We start from the raw sequence: 13,560 nt of genomic DNA on the forward strand, positions 1-13,560 counted from the left end.
GTAACCAAATTATGTTACGGGTTTGGAAGCCGGAGAACGTGTCTGAGAACCTGTCCAACCTGTTCAGAAGAATTATGTTATGTTACGGAGTGGACATCCAGTCCAAGGGCTATAGTGATTCTTACCGACCCAGTTCTTTGATTAGTTTGATCAAACGATTTATGTTATGAGCCACTTGCATTGAACATTAATCTACGCAAAATGATTTACGATTATGATTACGATTACGATGATGAGCACGAAAATATGATTTCATGAAATTGTTTATACATGAAAATCGCGTTATTCATATTTATGCTTATATTATACTATGTACAAGCTATGTTTAAATTACATGGATTTTTATTACGTATTACTTGTTATTCACGGTTTCTGCATGCTGAGTCATTAGATTTACTAGACTTGATCGATGCAGATGATGTAGTTGAGGAGACGGGAGGCGGAGACCAGTGAGCAGGCTAAGACTAGCGGTAGTGCAAAACCCAAGGTCTTTGTAGTTCACGAGAATTTTAATTATGCACGTTTAAAACTATTTTCTCTAATTTTATGCCTTAATATTGGTGACTAGTAAGTTGAAACTTTTTATATTATGTTGGAATTTTCAAATTATGGTGGATGTTTAACTTGGATTTTGGTTGTGGTTTTCAAATGATGGAGTTTTAATATTAACAATATTTTTAGTATGAATGGTGATCGTGATTTATTTTGCGAGTATCTTGTTTTCGACAAACTAATTCTTTCCATCGCTAAACTCTCTCATCTGTTATCTGTGCCTCATGAATACAACTATATATTAGGTTCAGCTAATAAGGTAGATATCTAGATAGGAGTCGTCAATATATCAAAATCATATCCCAAGGAACAACAAGACATAATCATAGCTGATACACGACTCACATCTAGGGACGACAATTTCCTCCGAACCCGTTGGAGGATCCGATACCCGACGCGAATAAAAGAGGGTATGGAGGGATTTTTAGACCCGATTAAATAATTGAGTAATTGGGTAATCGGGTATGAGGATTTTATNAGATTCATCGGTCAATCTACCGATTTTCGGACTTTTCAATACATATAATCATAAATTTAAAAATTAAATAAACGATGCTTTGTATATTAAAAGAGAGGAAAATATATAAAACTTCATTACACACACACACACACACACTCTTATTATAAAGCGTGAATAATTTTTCTTATTGTTCATTTAAATAATTTTTTAAATATTCATAACTTCATTGAAACAATTTAAATTTGAAAAAATTCAATTGTTTATGATAATTGGGTATTTGGGTAGGGTATGAGTATCCGATAATCCGATGGGTATGGGGATGAGGATGAAATTTAATACCCGATGGGTATGGGGATGGGTATGGGGATGGATGTATGAAATCCGACCCATACCCTACCCATTGCCATCCCTACTCACATCCTCTGCAATACAGCTCACTTTATGACTCAATGCATCAGCCGTAAGATTGGCTCGACCAAGATGATATTCGATCTGACAGTCATAATCCTTCAACAAATCTAACCATCGTCTTTGTCTCATATTCTTTCTCTGTAAACAAAAATCTCAAACTCTTATGATCTTTATAAATCGTAAATGAGGTACAATATAAATAATGTAGCCATCAAGGCAAAGATAATGGCTGCCAACTCCAAATCATGCACATGGTACCTTGTTTCGTGTGGCTTCAGCTGTCTCGAGGCATATGCAACAAAATGTCGATCCTGCATCAAAACACATCCCAAACCATGTAATGACGCATCAGTATAAACAACAAACCTCTCGTTTTCTATAGGGATTGACAACATCGGTGCGGTCGTCAGTCATTGCTTCGACTTATGAAAACTCCTCACACATGCCTCAGACTACTGAAATCGCACACTTTTCTGAGTCAACTGTGTCAAAGGTCTAGCAATCTTTGAAAATTTCTTGATAAATCAACGATAATAACCTGTTAAAGCCAAGAAACTACCCATTTCTCGATATAACATGACACAAGTAGACCATTCAATCCAGCCAAAACTCACATCTATTGAGTTTGGCATACAACTGTCTATCTCACAATACCTATAATACTGAACGCAAATGTCCCACGTGCTCAGCCTCACTCCTGGAATATATCAATATATCATCAATGAACACAATAACAAACTGATCGAGATAAGGCTGAAATACTCTATTCATCAAACTCATAAGCACAATTGGAGCATTCGTCAATTCCAAATGGTATAAATAAAAGTCATAATGCCCATATCTTGTCCTGAATGCTGTCTTCAGGACATCCTCCTTCCTAAAACGTATAGGATGATATCTTGATCTCAAATCAATCTTCGAATACACTAAGGTTCCCTGCAACTGATCAGACAAATCATCAATACGAGGGAGAGAATATTTATTCTTAATTGCTACCTTATTCAACTGTCGATAATCAATACAAAGCCGCATCGTTCTATTTTTTTTTTTTTCACAAATAGGACATGTGCACCCCAAGGCAATACAATAGGACGAATGTATTCCTTGTCTAGCAAGTCCTATAATCGAGCTTTCAACTCTCTCAACTATGCTGATGTCATTCTATAAGGGGCACGAGAAACAGGGGAAGTACCTGGCAACATGAAATACTAGTGGGAAGCATGGAATCTCACGGGCTAGTGGGAAGCCTGGAACCTCATCAGGAAATACTTCGGTAGACTCATCAACTACAAGCATCTCTTCTGTAAGGCCCATGGGCCTACCTCTTTTGGGTCCTGCAATCACAACTCTCATGATAGCCCATGTGACACTTACTCATAGAATTCCCCACACCTAGCTGTAGAGTACATGCCTCCCCAATCTCGAACCAAGACCTCGTCCAGGCCATAAGTACTTGGATTAAAGAAACTTAGTGCAAATTGAGCTAGTTTTTTTATTGTAAAGCCCATGGGCCTACCCCTTTTGGGCACTGCAATCACAACCCTCATGATAGCCCACGCGACACTTACTCACAAAACTCCCCACACCTGGTTGTGGAGTACGTGCCTCCCCAGGTCTCGAACCAAAGACCTCGTCTAAGCCATAAATACTTGAGCTATCATTATGGCTGTAATTGCAGGATCCAAAAAAGGCAGGTCCATGGGCCTTACATCCTCTATTCCCACCTTCTTCTTCTTCTCCGTCACATCTATAGCATAAATCAAATAACTTTATGTCCATGCTCCAATAACCGAGACATCCGGATAGCAGATACCAACGGAACACTGGGACGAGAACTCTTCCCATAAAAGGTCCAACGGTCTTTTGAATCTGTATAAAAATATACTATCTGGTTATAACAATCAATAGTTGCACAATATCTCCTCAACACATCAATTCCCACAATTTAATATCAGTCATCTACAGAATATCAGATCTCAACTCGAAGCCCTCATAAGAAATAATACCATATGATATCATAGATACGACTGATATATCAGCTCCAGAGGGTGTCGAAACAGAAAGAGACATAGACATTGAAGACGGTCGTGTATGATGCTCAACCACAAACCTCTTCAATATAAAAGTATACGAGGTACTTGTATCAACAAGAATATAAGCAGGATAAGAAAATAAATAACAGTTACCTGCTATTATCTCCTCTCGTGCCTCCTCTGTCTGCTCTCATTTCAAATCATACACCTATGCCTGAGATGAACCAACCTCCTGCATACGTGACTGTCCTCCAGAAAGTCGTGGTGTAAACTGTTGAGTTTGTCGTCTTCCTCTCTCTGAGGATCTACCTCTATCACCCCTGGGATCTCGTTGTCCCTCACGACTAGGGAAATTCCTCGCCATATGGCCCACACCGCCACACTCATAAACAGTGGCCTCGGTTTATGTGCACTGTCTCATCAAATGAGGTCCCCTACAACGAAAACATCTTACTCCTCTAGACTCATCTCTATGTCCCTGAACAAACTGAGAACTATCCCCACGAATCTCAACATGTCGTGAATCAAATCGACGTTTCCCAGATGAGGATGAAGAAGAAGATGAACCCTTCTGAAATTTAAAAGATTGTCCTTGTGGTCGCAATGACTCCCTAGTCGGCTCTAATAATAGTCCCTGAGTCCCATAGTCCTACATCACTAACTCAGCCATCTCAGCCCTCATCACGGCATCCTCAAATGATACCGGTTGTTTGATCGCACACGATCAAATAACTCTAACTTCAACCCTCTCAAGAAATGCATCATCTTAGCATAAACATTCGTAGCAACATGTGATACATCTTTCAACAATGCAGAATACCGAGACTCATACTCAGCAATATACATATTATCCTATCTCAAATCCTCAAATTCTCTTTCTTTCTTTTATCTGGCTGCTATAGAAAATATTTATCAAGAAAACGAGATCGAAACACATCCCAATCGACAATACAACCCTGAGCTCTCAATCCAGCCTCAGTCATTTGCCATCACAGCAGTACATTCCTCAAAGGCTGGAATGTAGCCAATCATAACCAAGCAGACCTAGCACACAGAGCAATCACAAATATATACTCTATCCTCCCAATCCACTCCTCTGATCGCTTGCTAGTCTCAGAGATATCAAATCTTGGCGGAAGATAACTACTAAACTGTGCCGAACTCAACTCACCAACCAATAAAGGCTGATCTGCGTGTGCCTATCTCATAGGAGGATGTGGCAATGAATTCATCTGCCCAAACTCACTGTCAACCTCATCTGTTTCCTCGTGCAGATGTACTTGTTCCCTAGCTACCATGACTAGAAATCAAATTGTTAATCATAACATATAACAATTACAATCCAGTAATTATCATCACATATTTTGCATGAAAGCACACAGAACTAAAGAACAATTGATCATAAAAATAAATCATAAAAAAAGTCAAATACATAGACGCACGCAGATAATATCGTTATCCAACCCCCTCATCATAAACCCAACTCCTAACCATCCCAGACAGCTAACATATGCTCTGATACACCCAAGTGTGGTGCATCAAATCTCGTCACGTAATCATACAATATGTGACGTCATATGCATAAAAAATTCCTTTTCAACGACGTAATAATATAATACATATACGACAAAATATTGCAATTATCACACTATTCACATCAGTGTAGCAGAAACAGTACAATAAGCACACACATATAACTCAAATAAGACAATGAGCTATACTGTCTCTATCCATTATCAACTACAAGACTTATCTGGCTAGACACACCTAGGCCTTCACCTCTATCTTGTAACATGTCTACACAATAATCATCATCGTAATACATAACAACTATATTAACAACAACACAAGATATAACTGATATCATAACAGGAATAGTATCTTCACTGTTTCTGGACAACCAATCCAACAAACAATATCAACAAACATCACTCTCATTCCACTGCAACAAACAACAGAAACGATGCGTCACACTCCTACTCCGGCTACAACAATATTGTCACTACATCATCAACATCAACGATACGTCACACCCCGACTCCTGCGACAAAAATATCGTCAATACGTTGCACCCAACTACGAAGACAAACAAAATGAACGATACCTTGCACCACAACTCCGATGACCAAAATATCGTCAAAATGTCGCGCCCATACTATAGCGACAACAACAACAAATTGCTGCCCAATCAAAAATAATAAGAAAAAAAAACAAAAAATATAATATGAAATCACTCATTTCTGATGATTTCCATCATTCTAAACAATAGTATTTTAAATACTAAACAATAACAACATATGCTCGTATGTCAACACGTACCTGATAATCGAGTATATATAAAATCTGGCTATTTCTTTGATCCTGAGACTTGTGTTGTATCTAAATAATTCAACAAAAATTATTAGACCATTGTCAACGTATCAACACAATCATAACAGCCTCAATATATAACAACAAATAGCCTAACAACAATTAATTCAACAAAAATATAAAAATCGGTTATACATCTATATCATTCGACAATTAATATTTCGGTGTATTTAGTTATCAATACTAAAATCAAATACACCCTAATAAATTGACTTATATTAATATGATATATATAAGCACCTGTTAAACTACAAAAATTTCATATAAAAAATAGCCTATACTTCGTAGACTCTGAATATATAGTCAGAATTAATAACAATTGATAAACAACTCCCCAATTTCAATTTAAAGATTAAAATCCCTAATTATAATAAATTGAGAATAATTCAAAATAAAACCACTATAATATTATCTTCTTCGTTAAATCATACATTATCCAACAATATTCAATTTTTATATGATTTAACAATTTATTGGATTTATTCCAGAAATCGAAGAATTTCAAACATGATGGGATCGTGTGCTCGGCACCTTAAGGGTGCTTTCAACACAATGAATCAATGAGCTGCAATAGCTCGTGTTCTAAGAGTGATTACACCGATTAATTAGATCAAGTTTGATATTTAAACCAAGCGAAAAACACTTGAAATAATCATTCGTTAAGGAAATTGATTTGTTTTTATATATTGTGCAACTGAATAACTGAAATTACGGGAAAATCAGTTAGAGCTTATATCAGTTCAGTTATAGACAGAACTGAACTGATATCAGCTGAACTGATCAAATCAGTTAAGAACAAAACAAGTAGTTAAACAGTTAAAAGGCACATGATATGTTTATGGATGTTCGGAGACTTCAACTGCTCCTACGTCACCCCTTCTACCTTCACGGGTAGGATACACTAGAAGACATATATTTATACAATTGATTGTACAAATCCTACAAAGCTTAGGACTTACCCACTGCATAACTGAACTCCTAGTCTAGACTGAAGGCAACACCTTCCAGCCAACACTTGTTTAACGTCTGTGTGTCAAAGACTACATACACAACTTTATTGTCTTTGTGAAAGACTGTATTTGAGTGGTGGTGTGTGTGAGAACTGAACAATGATAACAACCCGAAGGTGTTCTCACACACTGAGAGAAAATAAGCTTCTAATCTAAGCTGATATAACTTGAAGTGTTCCCTCTGGGCAAATTGCTTCTAGTAAGAAGATATACAATATGCGTGCCCTCTCTTCTTTTTGATGAACACACTCTCTGTATATGTATCGTGTATATCATGTGTGTATCATCATCCTCTTTTCTTCACTGATCTTCAGCTTTTAGGCGTTTGGCTGAACGTACAGTGAGACTCAGTGAATGAATCTGTTGCAGTTTGAATTTGTTCTCCCAAATAGATATCTGTAACATTTAACTTTAAGCGCTGCTGCAACGTCTCTTATTGTACCTTGATCGTACAATGATTTTGTACCTTTGTGCACAGCTGGATTAAGCTTGTTGTATCTGCAAACTGGTTCGCTCCTAACTGATGTTCTGACTGGTCAGTTGAACTGGTGAGGTGAAATTAGTTGACTCGTTAACTGAACTGATTTCACTGATTCAGTTGAACTGGTCAGTTGGGCTCTTCATCAGTTGAACACTTCATCAGCTGGACGGGCTTCTGAAGGTCTTCTGCTGAACCACCTATCAACTGGACAATCAGTTGAACTACTCTGGATACTTCAGTTGTACTGGTTAAGTTCGATCATTCAGTTGGCACTTTCAGTTTGCGTCTTGATAGCTTCAGATTAGGCTCGGTAACTTATCAGTTCGATCAGTCACAACATCTGCACACTCGGTAAATTATTTGAAACAAAATAACAAGTTTTGTTAACATCAAAATCAAGATTGCGAACATGAAATGTTCCAACAAAACATTACCAAAAATATAAAATTTATACCTCAAATTGAAGATCTCGTGTCAATGATCCCAGAATTGAAGTCGGTTTGTCAATTGGATAAATCGATAGATTACAAGATCGAAAAGAAAAAATCAAAACCCTGTTTTATTTCTTCTGCTCTCTCCCCTATACAACACCAATATATTCACACTACAACAAAATACATAATACACAACACTTAAAAGACAACGGTTTTACAAAAAAACCGTTGTATTTAAAAACGGTTTTAACTAAAACCGTTGTTGTTGAGAATTTTTTTTAAGCAAAGACAACAGTTTTCTAAAAACCGTTGTCTTTGACCCCCAAAAAAAGCTAAAATACAACGATTTTTAGAAAAACGACAACGATTTTAGAAAAACGACAACGATTTTAGAAAATCGTTGTACATTAGCGTGTTTTTTGGACAAACAATAATGATTTTTCTTAGCGACAGTTTTATTAAAACATGTCGTTATTAGCGACGGTTTAAAACGTCGCTATTTTAAAAATTGTGATGGGTTAAACAAAACCGTCGCTAATAGCGACGTTTAATAAACAACGGTTTTTGCTTAAATGTCGCTAATAGTGGCGATTTAATAAACAATCGTCGCTAATAGCGACGATTTTACAAAAAATATTCGCTAATTAGTAAAAAACCGCTTAGTAAAAAACCGTCGCTAATTTTAGCGACAGTATACATTAAACCGTCGCTAATGAGCGACGGCTTATTCTAAACTCGTCGCTAAAATTAGTTATAAACCATAGTTAAATAGTGACGGTAAAATCCTTCGCTAATTTTAAAAACTGTCGCAAATGAGAACGCACTTTCAACAACACTGTCAGTAACAACGGTTTTCTGGCAGCTAAGTCTGTTGTCATTTTGCGTTTTGGTTGTAGTGTCATCTTGATTAGTCCAACGCTCAAATTTTTCAAAACTCAAAGCACGAAACTTCTATATCTTTGAATTTTCTACGTCATCTCAAAATTTCAAATTATTTGGACTTCTTATGACCAAGGTATGTCATATTTCATTATCTTCACATAGTTAATTATTTAGTAATTTCACATTTCTAAAACTAACAAATTGCGATTATTTACTTTGGGCATTAAAATTTCAATTTCTTCCAATTATGTTGATATACTTGAAAGGGAGAAACCATAAGCTCGTTAGTACCAACCTTAGATTTCCCTTGTCAGTTTCAGGTCTAGATTGACCTTTCCCTCTTCAATCGCCGATTTGAAGGGTTGAATTGAAGGCTCAAGATAAGGATCTGGAGCTTCAATTTTTGCTTTGGCCGACTCATCTAAATATGATCCCGACTTAGCACTTGTACTAAGTGTACTTGAATCCCCTGCTCTAGGTATAGAGCCTTGTGCTCGAAAAATATTCGTTAGGTAAACTAGTGACTTCTCAATAGCTTGGAGGACCGAATTTTGCAATACAGATCATAGCTGAGTATAAACATGTAAAAAAACTTGTTATTCGATCAAAGACATTGTTTTATCAACTTGTTTTAGACTACTCACAACTTCAACATTCAGGGCAAGCTTATTGAACTCGGTTTGAAGCATTTTAAGGGTTCTCTCAAATGTCTCTACATTTTCATTATTGCATTGACATTAGTGTAGTCGATCTCTTGTTAAGATATCTGTAAGAATATTTTCATGAGATTTAATAATAATAATATCAAAAATATAATTTTTACACAAAGTCTGACATCTCAATAATTTAGCTTTCTTGGGTTTAGCTTCAATTCTATTTTAAAAAGCTTTTACAAGTGTATTATCAACCTTTAAGGTAAATTTATTTGCAAGTAAAAATAATGGACATATTTCAAAAGCCTTTTTTACTGCATAAATTTTTTTTCGTTGATACATCATCTTACAGGGTCTGCATATGAGAATAATTTATTGCAATACCTGCATGGTTGTTTTTCATTTGGTGTGAGCTTTGTAAGAACCCCTGCCCACCAATGATCACTGAAATCTGTATATAATACCAGATCATCTTCATCTTGAGGAATATCTATTTTCGGGAGATTTTTTCTAATTTATTTCAATTGGCTCAATTCTTTTGTGTTCTTCTATCAATAGGAATCTTGCATCCTTCTTTAGTAATGGATTGAGCACTTTCTTTTGTTTTGCTAGATTTTTTTATTAACATTCCAGTAAAGTTAACAAATTCTAAAACTCTTTGAAGTTGTTTCCTGTCTTTGAATTTTTCTGGAAAATTCTGCACATTTTCCATAATGTGTTCTTGTAGAATTATTTCTGACTCATCCATTTCTATTCCAAAGAATTAAATTTTTCTTGTTACGATGACTGTCTTTTTTCTGATAATACTAGCCCTTTTTTTACACACATTAAATAAAATACCTAATTTTTTAATATGTTCATCCATATTTTTAGATACTATTAAAACATTATCAATATAAAATTATAAATAAACATAAATTTAAAATAATCTTTAAATAGTTTATCCATATTTCTTTGAAATATCTGGAGTGAATTAGTCAATCTCATTGGCAATAATTTCCAAATATAATGATTTTGTGGTGTGGAGAAAGTTGTAAATTTCTTGATTTCTTCCTTCATTAGAATTTGATAGAATATAGACTTACAATCGAATTTATAGAATATTTTGTCGTTTTGTATACAATTGATTAAATGTTCACTATTGGACTTAAAATACCCATCAAATTCCATAATTTTATTAATTTCTTAATAACTAATTACTAAACTGGGTTCGTTTCTTTTTATTTCACCACGATTTTTTTACCAAAAAACCTGGACTGCTATATGCCTATATTCCTACTTTGATTAAATCAAGGTTTAAATGTTCCTTGATAATAATATGATATCCATTTGATATACTATGTTCATTATGATAGGCTTACATCTGACGAACTCATATTTCTTGTCTTACTTGATTTTAAGGTTAGCTTGGATTTGGTTCTTGTCTGACCATGCCAAGGGATATTATTTGTAGTTTTCTTTGATTGTTTTATTGATATCTTCTTGGGATACTTTTGATTTGAATTCTACATCCTTCTAGTGTAGAGCTATTTTGAGGAATTATATTTCTTCTGGTCGAGGGTTTTGATATGCTCTTAATTGAATTATAATTTTTCCGAACCGTCTAGAATCCTTTAGTTTTGGGTTCAGAAGTTTTCCTTCATCATCATGCTTGCTACGAAATTGGATTGACATTTTTTTGTAAAATACCTTTCTTAGTCTCCAGACCATGACTTTGCGAACACTAATTTTCTAGTCTAATTTTCTTGTGTTTAAAATGTGTACAGCTAATCCCAAGGTGTTTGTCCAACACCTACAATTAATATTTCGGTCATCTAAATCTCTTTACATAAAATTAAGATTCAATTGGAAAAATCTCGTCCAGCAATCTGAGATAATTTTTTTTCCAATTCTTTTGGAAAAACTCATCTTTTTGTTGTATATATTCCAGCCCCTAAATCAATATAAACAACAAAATATTCTGTCTTATATTGATAATATAACATCCCTGCTGGGATGTATATTGAGAATGGGCTTGTGGTCATTAAATTTTCACATTCTATCATCTGTCATGAATTTCATTCCTTTCTCTAGACGCCTCAAAGATTTGTGTTTCTCGAGAAACTCTAACCCAAGAACCAATTAGTCCGGTTATTTTCCTGGGATTCCTTTTATATGAACTTTCAAATCACCAATATTGATCATTCATTGGTAAGTTCATATCATAGGTTAATATAGATAGTATATACTATTACAAAGAAATTAATTTTTTTGACTTGTAATATCAAATACTATTTCGAATTATCTCCACTCTTTTGGACATCTAAACTTTCCTATTGTCGAAAATCTTTTTCAGTACTTGATGGGCTTCATGGACATGTGTTTTTTTCCCACCTATGACTTGTTATTCTATCTCCTTGAAAAGATAGACTTCTTGCTTCTAATCTAAAACTTTGATTCCTTTGTAGAACTGATTTGTCTTGGATCTATATATTTGTTTCCTATATTAAAGAAAACTCAATTCTTTCTGGATAAATTGTGTAATGCCATAAAACTCGAACACACTAAGCATATGAATGCATGAAAATTAATTAGAAATCTATTTAAATAAGTGGTCTAAAGGTATGTCAAGTATTTGTATGATTTAATGAATATTTAACCATATGTCATGAATGCGAGCTTTCTGCAGTCGAATACGCGATGTACGGCCAAGGCGAGAGAACCGGAGACGATTTTGATAAGATGTCTATTTTTAGAAGTTTAGGAACTTGAAAAGTGAGATTAGTGATCCAAAATAGGAAATTGCCTTATTTATAAATAGTAAGAGACGAACTTAATCGGTGACGAACTATTGCTAGAAAATGAGAAGTTTCGGACTTACGATACCAGAAACGAGTGACACCAAATATTTTTAATATTGTTTGGACTTCTAGTGGATTAAGTATGGATTTAATTAACTCCTTAATGGGTCTAAATTAGTGGAGATTAATTAAATAATTATAGAGATTTTTATGTAACCTAGAAGCCCACCTAACAACTAAATAAAAATCCTAGCCTACCACACACAAATCACAAGCCTCTTACATTTTCAGCACGCACCACACACACTCACTCAAACCCCCAGGGTGGCTGAAAGTTCATAGCTAAGGAAGGAAGGAGGTTTCATGTCCCGTTCATTTCTTGTCGCGTCGTCGCTCGTATTTCGTAAGCACAAACGATCAAGGCATGTTTTCAAACCTTTATTTATGCACCATTCAATCCATAATATTGCATGTATCTGATTATGTGTGAAAATTCATAGGGATGATGGTTTTCAGTTCCATACATGTGCATCTCATGTTTTCATGAAGGATTCTTAACATTTTGTGAGTTGTTGAAGGAGGGATGCAAATCAAGAGATTTAAAAGTCGATATAAACGTCTAAGAGTAAGTTTTTAAGTGATTATAGCTGAAGCAGATGCCCCAAGGGCAGCATCACCTGAACGCAAATTACGTGCAGGCCAAAAGGGGAAAAGGGGTCGGGTTGGGGCTCCTAGGCCAAGGGGGCTGCGTGGGGTCCTAACCAAGGTATGGATGGAAGGTTTAGAGTCCTAGAAAGGTCTAGGAAGGGTTCGGTCAAGGCTTGGATGGGTTGGTATATCGCTAGAACTGAAACTCCAAAATCTGCACTTGTTGGGATGTTTTGGTGTGTCACGGTTCTATGGGCTAGGGGTATGGTGTAAAGGGCTAGACCAGGGGCTTGGGACATGCCTTAGGGTCTTGGTGAGGGGCTGGGATGAGCCAAGAATGCCAAAGGTTGCGACAGCCGCTGGAGCTCGAGGGGGCTGTTGCTGCGCAAGGGGCGCGTGCGGTGCCTTGCTGTTGCGCAAAGTCTAGGGCGTAGGGTGCTTGGTATGTGTAACATCCGAAAAACCAACCTACATAAACCACATGCATGCAAAATTATTTTAATTGATGTATTTTTTTTATTTAATTGATTTTAAATGCTTGTATGATATTTATTATATGATTAAAGGTATGATTGCATGATTAAATGATTATATGACATGATTTCATGAAATTATAGGATTTTAGCCGAATATTCGATAATAGGTAGGAGAAAGAAGACTGGGGACGACCAAGACAAAAATATTTATTTTTCGTTAAATAATTACAAGGCTTCCTAATATTATTAAAAATGATTTAATTTTCGAAAAAATGTTAGAGTTCAAATTATTTTACGAGTCGAGCTCGATTTTTTCCCTGAAGCCGGTTTTGGGCAAACAATGAGTTTTTAAAAGATCAAAAATATTATT

The sequence above is a fragment of the Primulina huaijiensis genome, chromosome 13, assembly GCF_012295235.1.
Source record: "Primulina huaijiensis isolate GDHJ02 chromosome 13, ASM1229523v2, whole genome shotgun sequence".
Lineage (NCBI taxonomy): Eukaryota > Viridiplantae > Streptophyta > Magnoliopsida > Lamiales > Gesneriaceae > Primulina > Primulina huaijiensis.